Genomic DNA, 19577 nt, shown 5'->3' with positions numbered 1-19577 from the left:
GCACCGCAACAGTTTTATCAGAGTCTGGATGAATTCCGTCCTTGATCTCGACATGACTGAGGACCTTGATAGATTTGCTGGCGAAATGACACTTCTTGGTGTTAATTTGATGACCAGTGTCCACAAGACAAGTCAGGACCTCGTCCAAGCGTTGCAGATGTTGAGGAAACGTCGATGAAAAAACAGCAATGTTGTGGAGGTACCATAGGGATGTCTTTCATTTCTGGCCAGGCAACACGGTGTCGATCATGCGCTCGATATCAGCGGGTGCATTAGATAGACCAAACGGCATTACACTGAATTCTATAAGCCATCCGGGGTTGCAAACGCAGTTTTTTCTTTATCATCTTTATGCATGCGGATTTGCCAATAACCAGAACGCAAGTAGAGGCTCGAAAAGAATTCAGCACCTTGTAAGAAATCGTGGGCGTCGTCGATGCTTGGCTTAGGGTATACGTCCTTTCTAGTTATCTTACTGAGTGCCCGGTAATCGACGCAACGTCGTACTGAACCATAGTTTTTACGCACCAGAACGATAGGAGAGGAACAAGGACTGGTTGAGGGTCGGATGACCTCCCGTTACAGCATATAGTCTACGTTCTCCTAATTGATTTTTCGTTGGGCTAGAGAAACGCGGTATGGACGGCGGTGCACAATGGATGTTCCGTCGGTCTCCATACGATGTGCTGTAGCGGCAGTCTGGCCTAGGGTGGATGAATAGACATCAAAACAGTTTGCATGCTTTTCCAACAAATCAAGCCGCTGCTGCTTCTGTGAGTCTGTCAAGTCTCTGCTGAAGGTTGCTGTAAAGGCTGAGGAAGCAGCATGATCGGCAGAATCGCCTTTAGAGAAGAGAGCGGTAAGAGGCACGACGCACACAGGCTCCAGATCGGCAACGCTGGTGACAGTGGTGCTCCACGGCAGTAAAATGCTATCTTGTGTGGTGTTCGTTGCAGCGAGGACAGCTGATTCATTGCTGAAGCGAGTGACTCCTGATGCGAGGGCAACGCTAGGGCGAACGGAGTGACCAAAATCTCACCAGAGTCAACGTTGTTGGACAAAACTGAAACTAATTGCTGTTCGTGTTCTGAAAGCTCGATGTCTGCAGCAGCGATGAGTCGGAGTGGCCTGTAGGTTATGTCGGTGAGCAAGTGGTCTTTGTCAATAAGATGAACGACAAGTTGTGCACAACAAGTAGCCGAGGCAGATGAAAGAAAGTCCCAGCCTAAAATGAGTCGGTGGGAGCACGGGGATAGCACACCAAATTCTATATGGTGAAGAATGTTGGTGATTAGCACACGGGCAGTACAGAGAGCAGAAGGGCAAATTGTTGTTCCCTGGGCTGTAACTAGTGTTGGTCCATCATGAGGCATCGCGACTTTTCAAACAGGGGCACACAAACCAGCATGAATAATCGAAAACATAGCCTCATTGTCCACCAAAAGCATCAGCGTACACTACCTCAACAGTGACTGAAATCATATTGTATGGACGCGCTGGAGGAATTGGAGCCTTGTGTGGGAATGCAGCCTGTCCTCCAAAAACGGCATCGCTTAGTTTTCCGGACGACGTTCAAAAGCGAGGGAGGCAGGCTGAAGCGGAGAAGAGGAGTGACGGTAGGGCGACGGTGAACGGTGTCGGGTTTATCGATTACTACTGCGCAGTTCACCCGATGCTGGCGGAGATGGAGACTAACGGGGCGGTGACAAATAACGGCGGCCCTGGTACAAGGCTCCTTCGGTATAGTCCCGTTCGCGTATGTCGTACCCTCGATGCGTGAAATGTGACCGCGATAGCCGTAATAATAGCTTGTAGGGCGAGTCGATCAATAAAGAGGGTAGTAGCTTGCGTTAACTGCACCGTGATAGAGAGCAGTCAGAGGGACAGATGGAGGCTCAGGCGGTGGTGGTGGAAAGCTCGTGGGGGGTGCGGCAGCAACCGACGCGTACGATGGTGGCGGCGACGTCAAGCTGACGGTGCCTGATGGTGCGGCGGCACCATGCGAGAATGATGGGAGAGTGCGAGCTGCAATGGGCTGCAGGTGGGCCATATGGGTCGTGGACGTTAGCTCCTCTCTGATGACATCCCGTAATGGCGTTGAAGAAGACTGAATGGTACACAGTGAACGTAGGGAGAATTCCATTGACTGTAATTTTTCGCGTATAATCGCACTTATCGTGTGTCGTAGGTCCGGATCCACCGTAATACTGGCCACGTCACTGTCCGATTGTAGGCACATAGACTCAGGTTCGTGGAGGCGCTGACAGGTTGTCGCAACGTCAGCAACGGTAGCCGAATTCTGCATTGCAAGGGCATCGAATGCGATGGGTGCAATCCCCCTAAGAAGCTGCCACACCTTGTCTGACTCTGTCATTGATGGATCAACCCGGCGGCAAAGTGAAAGAACTTCCTGGATGTAGGATGTATACGACTCCCCGATGTGCTGCTTCCAAGCTGCAAGAGCTTTCGTTGCGAGAGCTGAACGAACAGCTGGTGTGCCAAAGACATGGCGAATCTGATCTTTCAAAACTGGCCAGTCGGGGATGTCGATGAGGTGGTCGAAGAACCACGTCTTCGCGACATCCGTGCGGTAGAATGAGACGTGAGTGAGTTTGTAGGTGTTATCCTACCCGGTTCGCAGCACCGACACGTGGAAATCGTCCAGCCATTCTTCCACATCTTCCCCGCACATACCAGCGAAGGAATGGGGTTCACGCTAGAGGCTGTTAATGACTTGAGAAGGCGTGGCACATGGTGGCAGAGTGGGAATGACTGCAGCACCAACCTCATCTTGCTGCGACATACTTTCCGGACACCTCACCCAAGCGTTGTCCTGAACGTAGCTCTAGGGGATAAAGCGGTCTAGATGACGACGGGGGATCGAACAGCACCCTCCACCACGTATGAAGTCTTGGTTTGGAGGTTCTTTATTAGGCCCGAGAAGCCGACAGCAGACAGCTATGATGAACGAACCAGGATGATAATGTACAGATGAAGAGGATGTGTTTACTAAATGCCCACAGTATGTCTATGGCTATGCTCTATAGGAAGCCTACTTTCATCAGAACGATCGTTTGCAAAGATTGCAAATGCAGCTTCAGTGACCCGTTGGTAGGTTCGGCGTACCCTGCGCACTACACCGACCAAAGAAGGGCCGAATTCCGAGAATCGAGGAAGAAAATACGTGCACGGAGGTGATTGTCGCTACTTTCCAGATCAAGGGGCTTTTGACCGCAGTATAGAGCTCCTGTATGTTGCCACGTCCCTGCACAAGTCTTGTTATCACCACGTTACACTGTACGTAATTCTCAGCGCAAACCGTGCATGCGCTGTTCGAGAAGCTTCGGTGCTGCAGCAGATCATTTTCTTAGGATTCCGCCCACTTGATTAGCAATACAGATTATTCTGGAAACCACGTCGCCGCTAGAAATATTTCTAGAATATTTGATGAAAAGAGTATAAATGCCGGCACGCTTCACCGCTTGTCTGTTGTTGACCAACGGCCGACACTCCATTCGCCGCTATCAGGGCAAGTCTGTTACTGTAACCCGACTTGTCGTTTACCAGGCACAGGTTTGCCCAAATAACAGTTTGATCTGACAACCCAGCCTCCCGCCTTCATCCACGTCACGATTCCATGACATCTGGTGGAGGTACTGGGTACACGGCGTGACGAGGGCGTCTGGTACATCAAGGAAGCACCATGGCTTCTTTTCGCTAGCTAACTTTAAGGACCTCTCAGTTTGCCTTGAACGGTGCAGTCTGCTACTTCAGGGTTTCGACGTTAACATCGTTTAAAAGTCCGGACGAAAGCACTCTGATGCTGACTGCCTGTCCCGTGCCCCCGTTGACCCACCACCGCCGAATGACGATGACACCAACTACTTCTTAGAAACTTCAAGCGTCGATGACTTTGCCGAGCGACAAAGGGCCGACCCTAAAATAAAGGGCCTTGTGGAATACCTCGAGTGTAATGCTGCCGCCATTCCAAAGGTATTCAAGCGAAGACTGTTATTGTTGTTCTTGTGGAACGGTATCCTTGTCAAGAAAAACTTCTCCCCTCATCGGACAAATTTCTCACAGTAGTACCTCCAGCATTAGGTCCAGAAATTCTGGATCCTCTGCATGATGACTCGACGGCTGGACACCTTGGGTTTTCCCGTGCGCTGGCGAGGATACAAGAGAAGTACTTCTGGCCCCGCCTTACGACCGACGTAATCCACAATGTGAAAACCTGCCGAGACTGCCAGCGGCACAAGACACCGCCGACAAAGCCAGCAGGCTTCGTCCAGCCGATGAAACAATGTCGCCGACCGTTCTAACAAATTGGGTTGGATCTACCGGGGCCGTTTCCGACGTCCAATTACGGAAACAAATAGATCGTCATAGCTACGTACTACCTCACCCGCTACGCGGAAACAAAGGTTCTCCCTAAACGTAGGGCCGAAGAGGTAGCCAAGTTCTTCATTTAGAAAATCGTCCTTCGTCATGACACCCCAGAGGTTCTCATCACAGATTGAGGTACAACCTTTACTGCTGATTTGACTGAGGCGACCTTGAGACATAGCCAGACAACCCACCACTGCACCAAGTTTCCAACCACAAGTCCCTTCCACAAGTTTTGTTATCACCCCCTTACACCGCACGTAATTCTCAGCGCAAAGCGCACATGCATTGTTAAAGAAGCGTCAAGACTGCAGTAGATCATTTTGTTAAGATTACGCCCCCTTCGTGAGGAATACAGATTATTTTGGAACCTACGTCGCCCCTAGTGATAACGCTAGAATATTCAATGCCAAGTGTAAAAGTGCCGACACGCTGTTCGATGGCTGACGCTCCGCTCACCGCTATCAGTGCAAGTCTGCTACGGTAACCAGACTTTCTATTTACAGGGCACAGGTTCACCCAAGTAAACAGTTTGATCTGACAATACAGTGTCCTGCCTTCAGCCACGTCACGACCCCATGGAAATATACTACGTTTAACCATGCACAGCGAAGAAGAGGGTGCACAGGTCTCACCACCGAAAGCGCTCGCCATCCACCTGGAAGCTATAAAGGGACGTTGTCGTTTTCTGGCTCGTTAGCTGTCATCTGGATATATATATATATATATATATATATATATATATATATATATATATATATATATAATTTATAATTATATTTATATATATATATATATATATATATATATATATATATATGTGTGTGTGTGTGTGTGTGTGTTACAATGTACATATACAAGTTATATTTTTTAAAACAAAATGTCCCCCTGCCTGCCAACACTTTTGACACTTAAAAAAAGACAACTACAATTATAATACAAAACATTGTCATAAGCTTGCAGGCTTCCAATGGCGTTTGAAAAGCAGCACAATTTAAGCTGTCGATACAGAATGAGAATTGGTTGCAGTGAATTTACGCAGATTAACTGAGGGGGTATATATATATATATATATATATATATATATATATATATATATATATATATATATATATATATTATATAACTGGCACTTTTTAATATGTTTAACATGACCACTTCGGCGTAGAGGTCATGACTCGAATGTACACGCGTTCCTTTAGCTAGGCTCCCTAGCTGCCTCCTTATATTATCAGCTCTTCGAGCATGCATAAAAGAAGCACAGTAAGCACTGAAGCACGCGGTTAAAACAACATAAGCCTTTCAGAAAGCTTAATAGTTATCTTCTGCAAAACTGGCATGATAAAATTGAGTCTTCACCAGTATAAATGTTGTAACAATTTTACTGATACTCAGATTTCTCATGAAACAATCGAGCACGTGTGGACTCATATGAGGAACAGTGCTCCGGATATCGTTGAGACAGCCAAAAAAACAACGGCGTGATATAAATGCGGTTTTGGTACCTCGCCTCTCCTTGTAGTTCGGAAGAAGCTACTTTTAATGTAGCTCTGCTTTAGTGAGAAGCTAGGCTGATCCGTGCAAATTTTGATTGTACATTTTTTTGTTGCAGGCCCTTGAAACAGTGAATGTTTTGACGCAGTTTTGGCGTGCCTGTATATTCACTCATGCACTATGACAAGTAGCATTTGTACATACACAGAATAAAGTTCAGAATTGTATTGAACGCCCTGAAAATGAGCAATTACACGCTTCCGCAGGCTACGGTGCGCGCGCCCCCAATGCAGACGCTCCTGGGATATTCAGTACCATGTGACTGCACTGCTGCCGCCATTGTAACCCGCCGAGGAAAAAGGCGAGATGCGGCGCGGCCGCCTCGTTCATTCCACTGCCCCCTTCTAGTGCACTGTAGCGGTGGGGCATATTATTAGGGACTACACTACGCCTTTGCGCTGCTGCAGAGACGAAAAAATGCTTTTGAACTCCTGTGAAACAGTCCCGCAAAGATGTGTTTCTTGTTTTTACGCGGGTCGTTGACACGCCAGGCACGTCGAGTGGCGATCGACGATAGGCTTGAGCAAGTCGCCCGAAAAAAATAGGGCGCGGCTTCGTGGCGTAACTATGGTTGCTGACCAGGTAAGATGGCGAACCTCTGCGCAACTCTGCTCCCGTAGGGAGCACATAAAATGACTCTAGAACGCCATTTTTTTGCAGCGCCATCGCACGGTATTTAGCAAAAGGGTCAGTGTCCTTCGAGACTTTAGTAAAAACAGGACTCGAAACGAGATTTCACCTATCGTGAATTTTGTAGCTATACGTCGCAAGGAAAGCTAGATTCAAGAAATAAGGGAAAATCAAAAAAGCTGCAGCAAATGATCCCACCACTCACAGCTCGGTTGAATCCTTGGCCTTCTGAGTGGAAAGCGAGTGGGAAGTCTACCAGTGCACCACTTCAGTGGAGCCGCACGTAACTCTTAAACGATGACACATTACAGGCTACCGATCGCAGCACCACAAGTGACTAGGTCTCATTTGACTTCATTTTCTGTACATAAGTGCTGCGGCTATACCAAAAAAATTCCTGCTTTAGTGCACCATAGCATTCTTTGAGTTTTCAGGTGATTTAGACAGTAAAAAAACGTTGGTGATGAACAAATGCTACTATGCAATGGCGTCACTCCTAGGGTGTGCTGATATACTGAGACAACAGCAGCTCATTCCTTAACAACAATAAAAAAGTGCGAATTCCGTAAGCAGACTTAGCTCTAGAAATTTCAATGTTATTTTAGTTATCACGCTAACTAGAAGATAAAAACAAAAAAACAGCCGTACTTCAAATCTCGATCTGTGTGCTCCGAGGCGTCGTAGCTCTGAGTCATCAGTGGGAGTTGCTCAATGCAGCTGATCAACACTTGAATGTCCCAGCACTCGTAGGTGTTCAGGAGCGCTACGCAAAAAAAGAGAAAAAAGAAAACAGGCTGAAGTAATTTACTAAAATAAAATCAGAAGTAATGTACACACAGTCATACAGTGAATGCCGGTAGGCGGAAGGCTTGATGGTGGTTTTTGGAAAACATGGATCACCGCAATATGTTCTGGGGGGAGGAGGGTGCCACGTGTACGGTTGTTTAGTAGCTATCTGCGTTAAACATTTTCACCTCTTGTTTTCCCCTCTTGACAGTATCGTTCGAGCTCATTCAATCTTACTAGAGTAGCTCATCCTATGAGACAATGTATCTTGTGTGAGCTTTCTTTTATAGCGATAGCTGCTACACTGATACGCTAAATGGGTTTTCGCTATCACCGCGACGTCACCAACGCAGTGATGGTCCTTATAAAGTCCAAAGTGATAACATCCTCCAACACATCGCGTGCTGTAATAAACAGGACCACACTAGAACAATAGCTTTATTACCAACTTGATGGCCTCTTCAAGCCACACTCCCATTGTGCCCATTACTGTCCAGTACAGTTCCTTACCCCAGGGAAAAAGCAACGTCCGAGCGATTTATCGGCGGCAGAGGAAAGGTGGATCGTAACAACAATATACGCATTTGACATGAACAACATTGCGCTGCCGGCGGTGTTTATCCGAAAATGGTCCTAAGGATTAAAAATATAATTCACGAGAGACGTTTGCTTCACAACATGGTGGCGACCCTGGCACTTCAAAACAAACTTTGGTGACAGTGCAGGGCTTGTGGCAGGCACCAAAAGCTACACTAGCAAGCGAGGGTCTTGTGAGTGAGTGAGTGAATAAACTTCTATTTGGTCCGGGAAAACGCGATAAAACGCGCATCTGGCTAAGCCATTCATAGGAAGCCATGACCAAACCGAGAGGTCTAGCATGCCGGCTCGATCACGTGCACGCTGGTCGGCCAGGATTTGGTCTTCGAAGACAAGATTTCACAGGAGCGTGTCCCACTCTTCCTTATTGAAGGTCGGGCCCAGCGGCGCGCACTCCTAGAGCATGTGAGGCAAAGAAGCATCCTCTCCGCAAACCACGTAAGAACTACTCGTGTGAATTTCCGGATAGATCCCATTAAGGAACTCAGGATTAGGGTAAGAGTTGGTTTGCAGGATTCTGAGCGTAACCGCCTGCAGTCTATTCAGCTTGGTATGAGGTGGCGGGAAGAGCCTTCTTTCTAAATAATTTAATTTGACTATGTTATTGTGCGTGCTACGAGCGTCCTCGTGTCCAGGAGGAAAGGAGCCTGATCCGAGGGTAGCGCGGTCGGTAAAGTCACGCTAAGCCTCGTGGGCAGACTTGTTAATGTTCAGAGAAACCCCTTAATTGTCCCGATGTGAGCAGGGAACCTGGAGATGCTGAGTGTGGGACTGTCACCTTTTCTGGCGTTTCTCAGAATACGAATTACTTGCCGTCTTGCCCAGCCTTTTTGAAATGCCCTGACGGCTGCTTTGCTGCTTTGGGGTCACTATACACGCTCTTCTTTGACTACGTGTGAAGGAAATATTTTATTATCAGGTGACTTCAACTCCCATCATATTACATGGGGAGTATAAACTCATACGTGTGGCAGCTCGTTGTGCCGATGGACCCAAGATAATCATTTTTCTTGTCAGAATTTGGGAATCCCAACATACGTATGCAGTCATACTTCTTCAGCACTGGATTTAACTTTTACAAGCTCCACCATTATTGTTTCATCTTGTTCCGTCGCTGAGAGCGACTGAAAAAGATTAGTATCTAATGGCCGAGTGCCGTGTACGCCTGAAGAAAAGTAAGCATTTACTACTGACAAAACCTGCCCTGTTAGTATAGTTAAGCCTACTGTAAGAATTCATTGGACTTCGTCTTCCTCATCTGTCAATAACCATCATCAGTCTTCGCTTGGGCCCTCTTCATCATCGGCGCCATCTTGCTGTTGCTTGTATAAAGTGTCAGCTGAACCATGATATTTCAAGTGGTGGAAGGTGCTTTCCGATCTCTTCGACTTCTATCCATCCAAAGCCTGCTCCTGGAACTCCATTTGGGACGTCGCTTACGCCAGCAGAGCACCATGGCGCAAGAGCAAGCCCAACCGAACCACCCTCCGGCCCAACCACCCGCCGCCAACCCCAGCTCGGTCAACAACCCCTCTCGAGAGTCTCCAATCTTCTCCGGTCTGCCTGGTGAAGCTGTCGAGGACTGGCTCGACAACTATGACAGCGTAGGTGTCTAGAACAACTGAAACGAGGCATCAAAATTAGCACGCGTCCACTTTCACGTCTCTCAGGTTGCCAAGACATGGTTCCTAAACCACGAGAGCGACTTCCACGATTGTTCTTCTTTCAAAGACCAGCTTCGACTTGTTTTCGGCACACCGACCGCCCATTACGATTAATATTTCGTATAGCGGGGAGAGGAGCTTTGATGCCAGTTTGGCTTTGTGGCATGGTTTGTTCGTAATCATTGTCACTATTCCGCTACCTCTCGTAGGGCGGTCTAGTCTGAACAAATGGTAATTTTTAAAGTGAAGATTAGTATCGGGAGCAATCAAAGATTTTTGAAGTAACATTAAATGGAGATTTAGTTTATCACACAGTAAATGTAAGTCAGTAAGAGCAGCAAATAGAGAGCAACAATTCCACTGCAGACCTCTCAGGGACGCTATTTTTGTCTAAGAATTGTTGCGGAGATAACTTTCTCCAAAGTACTTTCTTTAAATATTTTACAAGACGGAGTGTTTTTTAGTTTAGACGGAAAGGGACTTGAAACGTCATGGTTTAACGGGGACCAGTTGCGTTTCTGGGCCCGAGCATCAAGCTCGACATCAGTGGACACATTTAGGTCTAACAATTGTTCGTGGACAACGTTCGTCATGCACTCTGAGGAGTCCTGGTTGTTATTCGCGATATTCACCTTATCATTACATATTGCAGTAGCATCACTGGCAGTCGGTGTTTTATTGGGCTCAGGATTACCCAGAGCAGTAGGGATCAACAGCTTAGTAATTTGATTACTGACAACTTGTGCTATGCATTCGGAGATGCTAGCTGCAAATTGGTCCATTACTGTGGCGATAGCTCTTCCTACCACTACCTCATCTGCCTGCGCAATATTATCATCCTGACATTAATGATGTGCTGTAACACCAGCACAGTCATGGGCTCTCTCCTTAACAGCCGCAATGGCTGTTAAGGAGAGATCCTTTTATCTAGGATTAAGGATATATCCTTTTATCTAGGATTTCTATAATTTCTACTTCTTCATGGCGCATTGGGCACTCTGCGAAATTAGCTGCGTGATGTTCACCGCACAAGCAACACAATTCATCTTGGGCCTTACAGTCTTAATCTGACTGGTGTTCGCCACATCTACGATATCGACCCTCTAATTTGCAGCCACGAGAGATATGCGCGAACCTCCAGCAGCTCTGACATTGCAATGGGCGAGATGCTAACTGATCTACTGTAAATACTAATGGCCATGCTTTAATTTCTGAAGGGCATGACGTATCTGCGAAAGTCGCAATCACTGAATCTGTGGGATGTCGTTTGTTGTCAACCAGTCGATTGCACCGGTAAACTGCCGCCACACCTGCCACAGACAGCTTGTTGAGCGTCTACGCAGGGCATAGTTGTGCGTCAAACCCACGCACAATGACTTTAGTGCATGCGAGATGTCGCGGTATATACGCACTCACCGGGATCGAAACAGAGGATGAACACTTAAGGAGATCTTTTACAAATTGCTGATCTGGTGTTCGACATACAATGCCACCGCGACGAAACTGCAGCACGTCGGTTATGCTCTGGTAGTTTGGGGTCACGACATGGAGATGTAATTGTGTCGCCTTAGGGTTATTCAGCTTTATGAAGTGTTCAGCCAAAGCTACTAGAGCGATGGGAATATTGATCACACCACTGCGTAGAAACAGGTTGAGAAGTAAATTATCATTTTGTAGTGAGGCCGTCCAAAGGCAACAATCCTGACCTTAAGAATACCAAGACATCATCAGTACAGCCTCAAGACTAGATCAACAAAAGAAAAATTATCCTGCATGTAATAATGAAAAACACACCAAATACTCGGCGAAAGATAAAACTATCTGGTACTTAGCCACTGAACCAGCACCGAGAACCGGCTAACCAGATCAAATGCCGCTTGCAGACTGGTTGCAGAAGCATCCGAAGACACTCTGCTTCATGCTGCCACCCGTCCGCAATCATCAGCAACATCCACGTCGGAAACCTCAAAAGCCTTGTCCTTTCGGTACTCCACGGTATCTACGAAGCTCGCCTCAACTTCGTTCTTCAAAATTTGCTGAAGCATCGTCGCCACTCTTGCCTTGCGACGACCTGCGTTGCGCACTGGATGGACATTTCAGGGCAGCGGAGCAACGATGAGCTTCTCTCTTATTTATTCAAGTAATTATGGGTTGCTAGCGAAATTCTTGTTGGGGGCAAGTACGAGTGCTTCTGTATTCGCTTTCCAGCCAGCATGGTAGAGAGCCGAACTAGCTGTGCCCGTTCCTGAGCCTCAGCTATCTCCTCCATGGTGTTGTGTTGCCGAGTCGAAGGAGGTCTTTTGTATGCGTTCTGACGGGCAGCCCGAGGACTCTCTTGACGTTTTTTTCTAACGAGGACATTAAGCTTGTAACGCTCTGCTTTTAGCCGGTTGTGCATGGCTACCGTGTAAGTGAAGTGACACAGCACAAAGCGTTGATAAGCTGAAGCAGATTGCCTCCTTGAAGCCCCGACATCTGTTTGTGACTCTTTGAAGGAAGCCAAAAGCGTTGCCAGTCTTTGCAGTGATCTTGAGAAGCGCAGTGTAGTTGCCGCCACGTGATTCGATAAAGATATCCAAGACTCTTATGGTGTCGACCCTAGGTGTTCCGTCGCCGCTCCGATTGGATAGGTGAATGTCACTTACAGAGACCGGCTGCCTACTCTTGGGTCTGCATCTTTTTCTTTTCTGTAAAGCAGGAGTTCGGACCTAGTCTGGGAGTACCTGAGTCTGATAGGTAGAAGGTACTGTTTCGATACGCCAACGTCCTCTTGCATGGCACTTTCCGCTTGCCCTTCACTACCGCCGGTGCACCAGATCGTGATGTCGTTGGCGTAGACGGTGTGTTTGATACCTTCGATTCTGGTCAGTTTCATCGAAAGGGCGATCATGCAGATGTTGAATAAAAAGAGCCAAATTACTGAGCCTTGCGGTGTAAAGAGTGCTTACCAGCGCAAATGACAGGGAAGGAGGAGACAGAAAAAGATTCAAGATACTGTCTCGTCTCTTTTCCTGTCCCCTCCTGCCCTGTCGTTTGTTCTGGTAAGCACTTTTTATCGTGTTATACCAACACGCCCAATCCTACTTTCTCTTGCGGTGTACCCCATGGGTCCAGCAGCCCCTCGGCAGAGACATAGTCACCCATCCGTAATTTCGTTTTCCTGCCGGTCAAGAACGAACGGACATAGTTATACAGTTTGGGGCCCAGCTCTAGGTGTGCGGCCGAAGCCAGGATGTATGAGTGGAGAGCATTGTCAAACACATTCTCGAGGTCGAGTTGGAGCAAGGCCCTGGTGTCCCTGGTACTGATGTCAATTATTTGATGCTCGATCATCTTCAAGGCGTCCTGCGTCGACAAGCCGGCTCGGAAGGCAATCGTGTTGTGAATATGGACGTTGTTGTCTTCCAGATATCGGCTCAATCGGTCGAGGACGATGTGCTCTTCCACTTTCCCCGGCACATCATGTAAGAGAGATGGGTCAGAGGTCATCGATATTTGGAGTCTTGCCTGGTTTGAGGATAGGACGGTTGCAGTGGTCTTACATTTTTCTGGGACATTGCCATTTCTCCATGTCTCGTTGACCCTCTTTGTGAGGTATTCGATTGAACCATCATCAAAATTCCGCAGCATCTCATTGGTGATGCCAACGGGATCTGGTGCGACTTGCCATTAAGTGCGAAAATGGATTGCCGGACTTCCGCCACGGTGAAGTATTCGGCCAATGCCGGTCGGGTTGGGCCGAGGTACTCGAGAAACCGGACCTCCTCGTCTCCACCCTTCAGGGGCTGGTACTTCTTCATGAGCTTGGCAGCCAGCTCACCTCTGGAACACGACCTGGTTGCTTCGTGGAAGGCTCTGGCGAGAGTGTGTCTCTGTTTCGACCTTGTCTTGCCCTCATTAAGCAAATGTTTGAGGAAGCCCCAGGACATGCCATTTCGCATCTGGCCATCAATAGAGTCACAGACCTTGTCCCATTGCTGCATGCAGAGCGTTCGACAGTGATCTTCAATAGTCCTGTCGAGCTCCGAGATTTTTCTCCTTAGCCTTCGGTTGAATCTTTGTGCCTTCCATCGGCTTTATCTTTGTGCTTTTCATCGAAGTAGCCGCGCTTGCTTGACTTCAATCAGATGAACAAGCCTGCCTCATGTCTACCTTAAGGTCGGTAGAACTTTTTTCTGTGGATGACTTCACTTCGCCCTTGATTCTTTCGCACCAGTCTGCCAAGCCTATGGGGGTGGTTGCAAAGTCTCCAGGCGACCAGTATCATAAGATGCATGGGCGATGGAAGGATCCTGGTGGCGGTTCTGGCGTTGCTGGTTCTCAGATGTTAATATGCGGGAGAACTTTCGGCACGCTTCTGCGTGGGCATCCGTTTCAGACAGGGATGTACGTCCCATAGCATCGGCACTATACGAATGAATAGTGTCCATTGTGGAGGATGACTCACACGCATAAAGCAGAAAGGTGAAATATGCCGTGGTGGCCTGCGTGGTAGTATTGTAGGCATATGTGACAAATGGGAGCACATGGTCCTAATCGCTGTCGTCAGACGTGACAGACATGGCCAACATGTCACCAGAAGTTCGATTGAAACGTTCAGTCAGCTCATTATTCCGCGGGTAATATGCAGCTGTTGTGCGGTGAATAATATAGCATTTTCAGAAGAGAGGTTCAATGACGTCAAAGAGAAACACTCGGCCTTGGTCACTGAATAATTCACTTGAGGCCACGTTGCGCAGGATTAACGAGATAACATTGTGTGCAGTAGCACTATACGTAAAGGTGAAATTTCTACATCATGGTGGCCATGAATACCCATCAGTTGCCGCCAAAAGGGCTCAGCAAAAGATCATAAATATTGATTCTTACTTAATCAAATGCATGCTTTGGGCAAGACAAAGGTCTCCTTGGGGCAGCTGAATGGTGAAGAAGATTCTTGCGACGTTGGCACGCGAAGTAGGAGCGTACATAGTGAAGAACGACAGGGGCTACAAGCCACACCTGACGGCACGGGCGTTCGAAGTTTTAAGTGAGGTTGAGTGGCCGTACTGTGGGTGATCGTTAAGTGCCACCCTTATGCCCGAGCAAAATGAAGAGAAAGAACGAGCTTACATTTTCAGGCACGCGTAGGGTAATAACGGTGACATAAAAGTACATCTCGAATGGTCAAGAAGTGTGCTTGGCGACGCAATGACTGGTTGGCAGGAGGGGTCGATGGCATATGCGGAAAGTTGAACATAAAACAACTAGGGGTTCATTCTTCTCCTCTAAAACCATGTTCCTTACACAGAAGGGAAAACTCGGCTAACGGTGTATAGGGAAATTGGTCAAGCCATGTAGTGGGGAGCGAAACACACGCCTGCGTTTGAGCGTTTTCCACCGGAACAGTAGAGCAGGCTAATTTGGTACTCTTGTAGCCGAAGCGCCCATCGAGCGAGGCAACCATATATATAATATATATATATATATATACATATATATATATATATATATATATATATATATATATATATATATATATATATATATATATATATATATATATATATATATATATATATACATACATATATATATATATATATATATTTATATTTATATATGTGACGAACCACACGATAACGGTGTGGTGGAATGGTAGAGAAGGAGGAAGACGAAGACAAATAAATGGTTCATCGTACAGCCATCACGCCTCCTGCGTCACACTAGTCGAAAGGATCTACCGTGCCCTTCATCATGGCCACATCCAAGAAAGTCATCAACATCCCGAAGTACTCGGGAGCATCTACGGACGTCCCCTTTGACAAGTGGCTCCGACTCTTTGAGGTGAGGACTGCGGCCGCAGCATGGACGGAGCGAGACAAGCTGTGCTATTTCTCCGATTACCTTGAAGGTGAGGCTTTCCGATGGTTTCTCACCGAGATTTTCGACACAGACGCGTCTTGGGAGAGCTTATGTGAACGCATGAATGGACGCTTTACGAGCGGCGTCATGGATCCTTTTCGCCAATTCATTCATTGCCGGTTGCGAACAGGCCAGAGCTTGCAGGAATACTATAATGAAAAAATGTCTCTCGGACGCCTCGCCGACTTAAAGGACACGCACCTTATATCAGGGCTCATCGACGGCCTTCCTGCGCATATGGAGATGGCGCTTGCTGGGCTTACCTCGTCTACACCAGAGGCATGGCTTACAGCTGCACTTCGTGTAGAGTCAACCATGCAGAGAATGAAGTTACATCGCTTTCCACCAGCTCGAAATACACAGATTAACGTAACAAGTGACAGAACTAGTCAGCGTCCACGTAATTCCCCGGTACGAACACCCGTGCGTGAGTGCAAACACTGCGCGATGGATGGCTTACCACGACAGATGCACTGGCATAATGAATGCCAACGACGCGCAAGCATTTCCGCGCTCTCCACCAACCAGGGAAACGAGGAGGGCGACCCAGAGTTCATGTAATTCAGTTTGATGCCCTCATTAACGGGTACCCTGTCAGCGCTACACTTGATACCGGAGCTACGATTACCTGTATCAACGAAGCAGTGCTGAAGGCACTTCACCTGCAAATAATGAGGAATTCATGCATCTCAGTTCAACAAGTCACATCATCTACCAAAACTTTGGGTTGCGTTAATCTAAAGGTACAGATAGGAAAAGTGACAAGAGAAATTCAAGCTCATGTTCTACAAGGCATGAAGAGCAACTTACTTCTTGGCTTGGATAGTGCTTGCCTCTTTAACTTGTCGCTGGACCTTGACACTATGACTCCACGCCAAGGGAAAGACATTCTCCATTCTCGTACACAGAACCAAACCACGGTTAACAAGGGCGCGTCTTTGCAAGGTGTTGAAGTTTGTGATGTACTATATCTAAATAAAACTCAACAGTTGGCATTGAAGCAGCTTATCCACAAGTACGATGACATTTTTTCCAAGTCACAGACAGACATTGGGTGCATCAACGGCGAAATGCATCGCATTCATCTCAACAACAATGTTCTCATTCGTAGAGCTCCCTATCGATGCTCAGAAACTGACAGCGTTGAAATGTACAGAATGATCAACGAGCTTCTCAAGCAAGGTGTCATACGACAGTCTACCTCCCCATACGCTGCGCCAGCACTTCTGGCAGAAAAAAAAGTGGAAGGACGCACGCGCTTCTGCATAGACTACCGCAAGCTGAACGAATTGACGGTGCCTGATTATCAGCCCATTCCTCGCATCGATGACGTTCTCGATTCTCTGGGGAAATACTTCTCGACATTAGACATAACGTCAGGTTACTGGCACGTGAAGATTCACCCTGATGAGATTCCGAAAACGGCGTTTGTCACACGTACCGGTCACTACGAGTGGCTCGTCATGCTTTTTGGCCTTCGGAATGCTCCAGCCACCTTCGAACGGGCTGTCAAATTTGTATTGGCAAAACACCGTTTGCAGAACGTCACGAATTACTTCGATGACATTGTTGTCTACTCTGACACGTTTTCAGACCATCTGAGGCATCTGGAGGGCGTTTTGAAAGCTTTCAAAAGCAAAGGCGTCAAGCTTAAATTAAAGAAATGTCAATTCGCTCGAACCTCCATTGAGTACCTGGGACACAAGGTTTCGCATGGCACCGTCCCTCCAAAGCAAAGCAACGTGGACGCAATCCTACGGTTTCCGACACCATCACGCCCTAAAGAGTTGCAGCCTTTTGTCGGCACTGTCAATGTTTACCGGCGATACATCGACCACTTCAGTCAAATCGCTCACCCACTGACGCGCCTGCTCAGCAAAGACGCCACCTGGAACTGGGATGCGGAGTGTGAACTGGCTTTTACTCAGCTCAAGAAATGCGTGACGGAAGAGCCAATCCTTAACATCTACGATGCCACTAAGCCTTGTGTGCTCTACTGCGATGCATCCAACAGAGGTATCGGCGCCGTCTTGAAGCAGGCTGATGATGAAGGTAGAGAGCCCCCAATCGCATACCATTCACGGAAGTTACTAAAACATGAAATAATTACGCCATCACAGAACGCGAATGTTTGGCAATTATTGACGCCACCGATAAATGGCACTGCTATCTACACGGGAAACCTTTCACTGTGATCACAGATCAAGCAGCGTTGCAATGGCTTAAAAGAATCAAGAATCCCCGAGGCCGACTTTTCCGGTGGTCCTTGAAACTCTCCATGTACGACGTGAACATCAAACACCAAAAGGGCATTGACAACATTGAAGCTGATGCACTATCTCGAAGCCTGGTAGTTAAAGTCTTATTTGCTGAGCAACTGCGAGAGCATGACAACGACAACCCACGAGGAAATCATACCATTGAGAATGGACTGAGTATAGTGACACGCAGGGGAATACGAAAAGTCTATGTGCCTTTTGCCCTCCGGTCTTCTTTTCTCCAAAATGCTCATGACACTTTCGGTCATGTCGGTGTAAAGAAGACGCTGCGGCTTCTCTCTCCACAGTACTATTGGCCCGACATCATCACCGACGTGAGCGAGTACATACGCCACTGCGATACTTGCCAGCGCTGCAAGAAACCAAAGACCAAACAATTTGGTTCCTCGGAGTCTTTGCCACCAGTGGAACAACCATTGGATCTTCTGGCCATGGACACTATCGGAGGTTTTCGCAACTACGGCTCATCCAAAAGATTCATTCACTTAGCCGTTGATCATACCACCCGTTATGTCTGGCCTTTCGCACACAAGAATTAGACTTGCGACGCGTACATCTCTTGCCTGAAGAGTATCTTCGCTGCTGGAAAACCGCGGAAGTTCCTTTCCGACCGCGGCACAGGACTCACTGTCGGCAAATTTAAGCAGTTCCTCAAGCACAATAATATTCATCAGCTTTTAACAAGCTCACAACGCCTGCAGTGTAATGGCCTAAACGAGCGCACTAATCAGACGATCGTTACTCGCCTCCGATGCAAGATCAACGACAAACGCCGAATATCGTGGCCGCGTCTCCTCTCGGACGTTGTCGACGAGTACAATAGAACACCTCACGAAGTCACAGGTTACCCACCCTGCTTTCTTATGTATGGCACACCATCGTATCCCTATCTTCTTTCAGGCGTTACCGAAAATCTGCAGGAAGCTCGTACAAACGCAGTCCGCAATTGAGTGGCATATCACGAGAAAAACAAGATCATATATGACAAGAAGTTCCTTTCATTAGAGCTTCAAGTGGGAGACTTTGTTCTATGTGAAACACCCTGGCACCCGAACCGCGGCAAACTCAGCGCAATCATGGAAGGACCCTATACGATCATACGCAAGATTTCGGCAGTTAACTACGAGATCGACCACAGCATGGCTCCACTCGGTCGCCAGACTGACATCGTTCATGTCGGGAGACTTAAACGATATTATCCGCCCCTGCACCTACGTCTCTCTTGGGGGAGGGGGGAAGCGTGTGACGAACCACACGATAACGGTGTGGTGGAATGGTAGAGAAGGAGGAAGACGAAGACAAATAAATGGTTCATCGTACAGCCATCATGTCTCCTGCGTCATATATATATATATATATATATATATATATATATATATATATATATATATATATATATATATATATATATATATGTGTATATATATATATTTATATATATATATATATATATATATATATATATATATATATATATATATATATATATATATATATATATATATATATATATATATATATATATATATATATATATATATACACATATATATATCGTGATGAAGGCCAGACTCTTGGCCGAAACGTCGAAATAAACCACGTTGTGACCGCTCACGGATGATATACTGGAATATATATATATATATATATATATATATATATATATATATCTTTATTTATGATAGGTTTCTGTATAAATGCTATCGCCGTAAAACAATATACAGGTGAGAGAATGCATGAGAAGGATGCCAGAATGAAATAAAAAGAAACTTTTTGA

General features: G+C 46.9%; 1 long non-coding RNA gene across 1 annotated transcript in view; it reads right to left on the bottom strand.

The window, feature by feature from the left end:
* LOC119178326 (uncharacterized) overlaps positions 1-19577 on the bottom strand; it is a 91084-nt gene that overhangs the window by 14447 nt on the left and 57060 nt on the right. Inside the window, exon 3 of the long non-coding RNA XR_012893897.1 lies at positions 7219-7333. This is a non-coding gene — a long non-coding RNA (uncharacterized LOC119178326). The remainder of the gene's footprint in view (positions 1-7218; positions 7334-19577) is intronic.

Source organism: Rhipicephalus microplus, chromosome 1 (assembly GCF_043290135.1).
Source record: "Rhipicephalus microplus isolate Deutch F79 chromosome 1, USDA_Rmic, whole genome shotgun sequence".
Lineage (NCBI taxonomy): Eukaryota > Metazoa > Arthropoda > Arachnida > Ixodida > Ixodidae > Rhipicephalus > Rhipicephalus microplus.
This window is presented reverse-complemented; position numbering and strand designations above follow the sequence as displayed.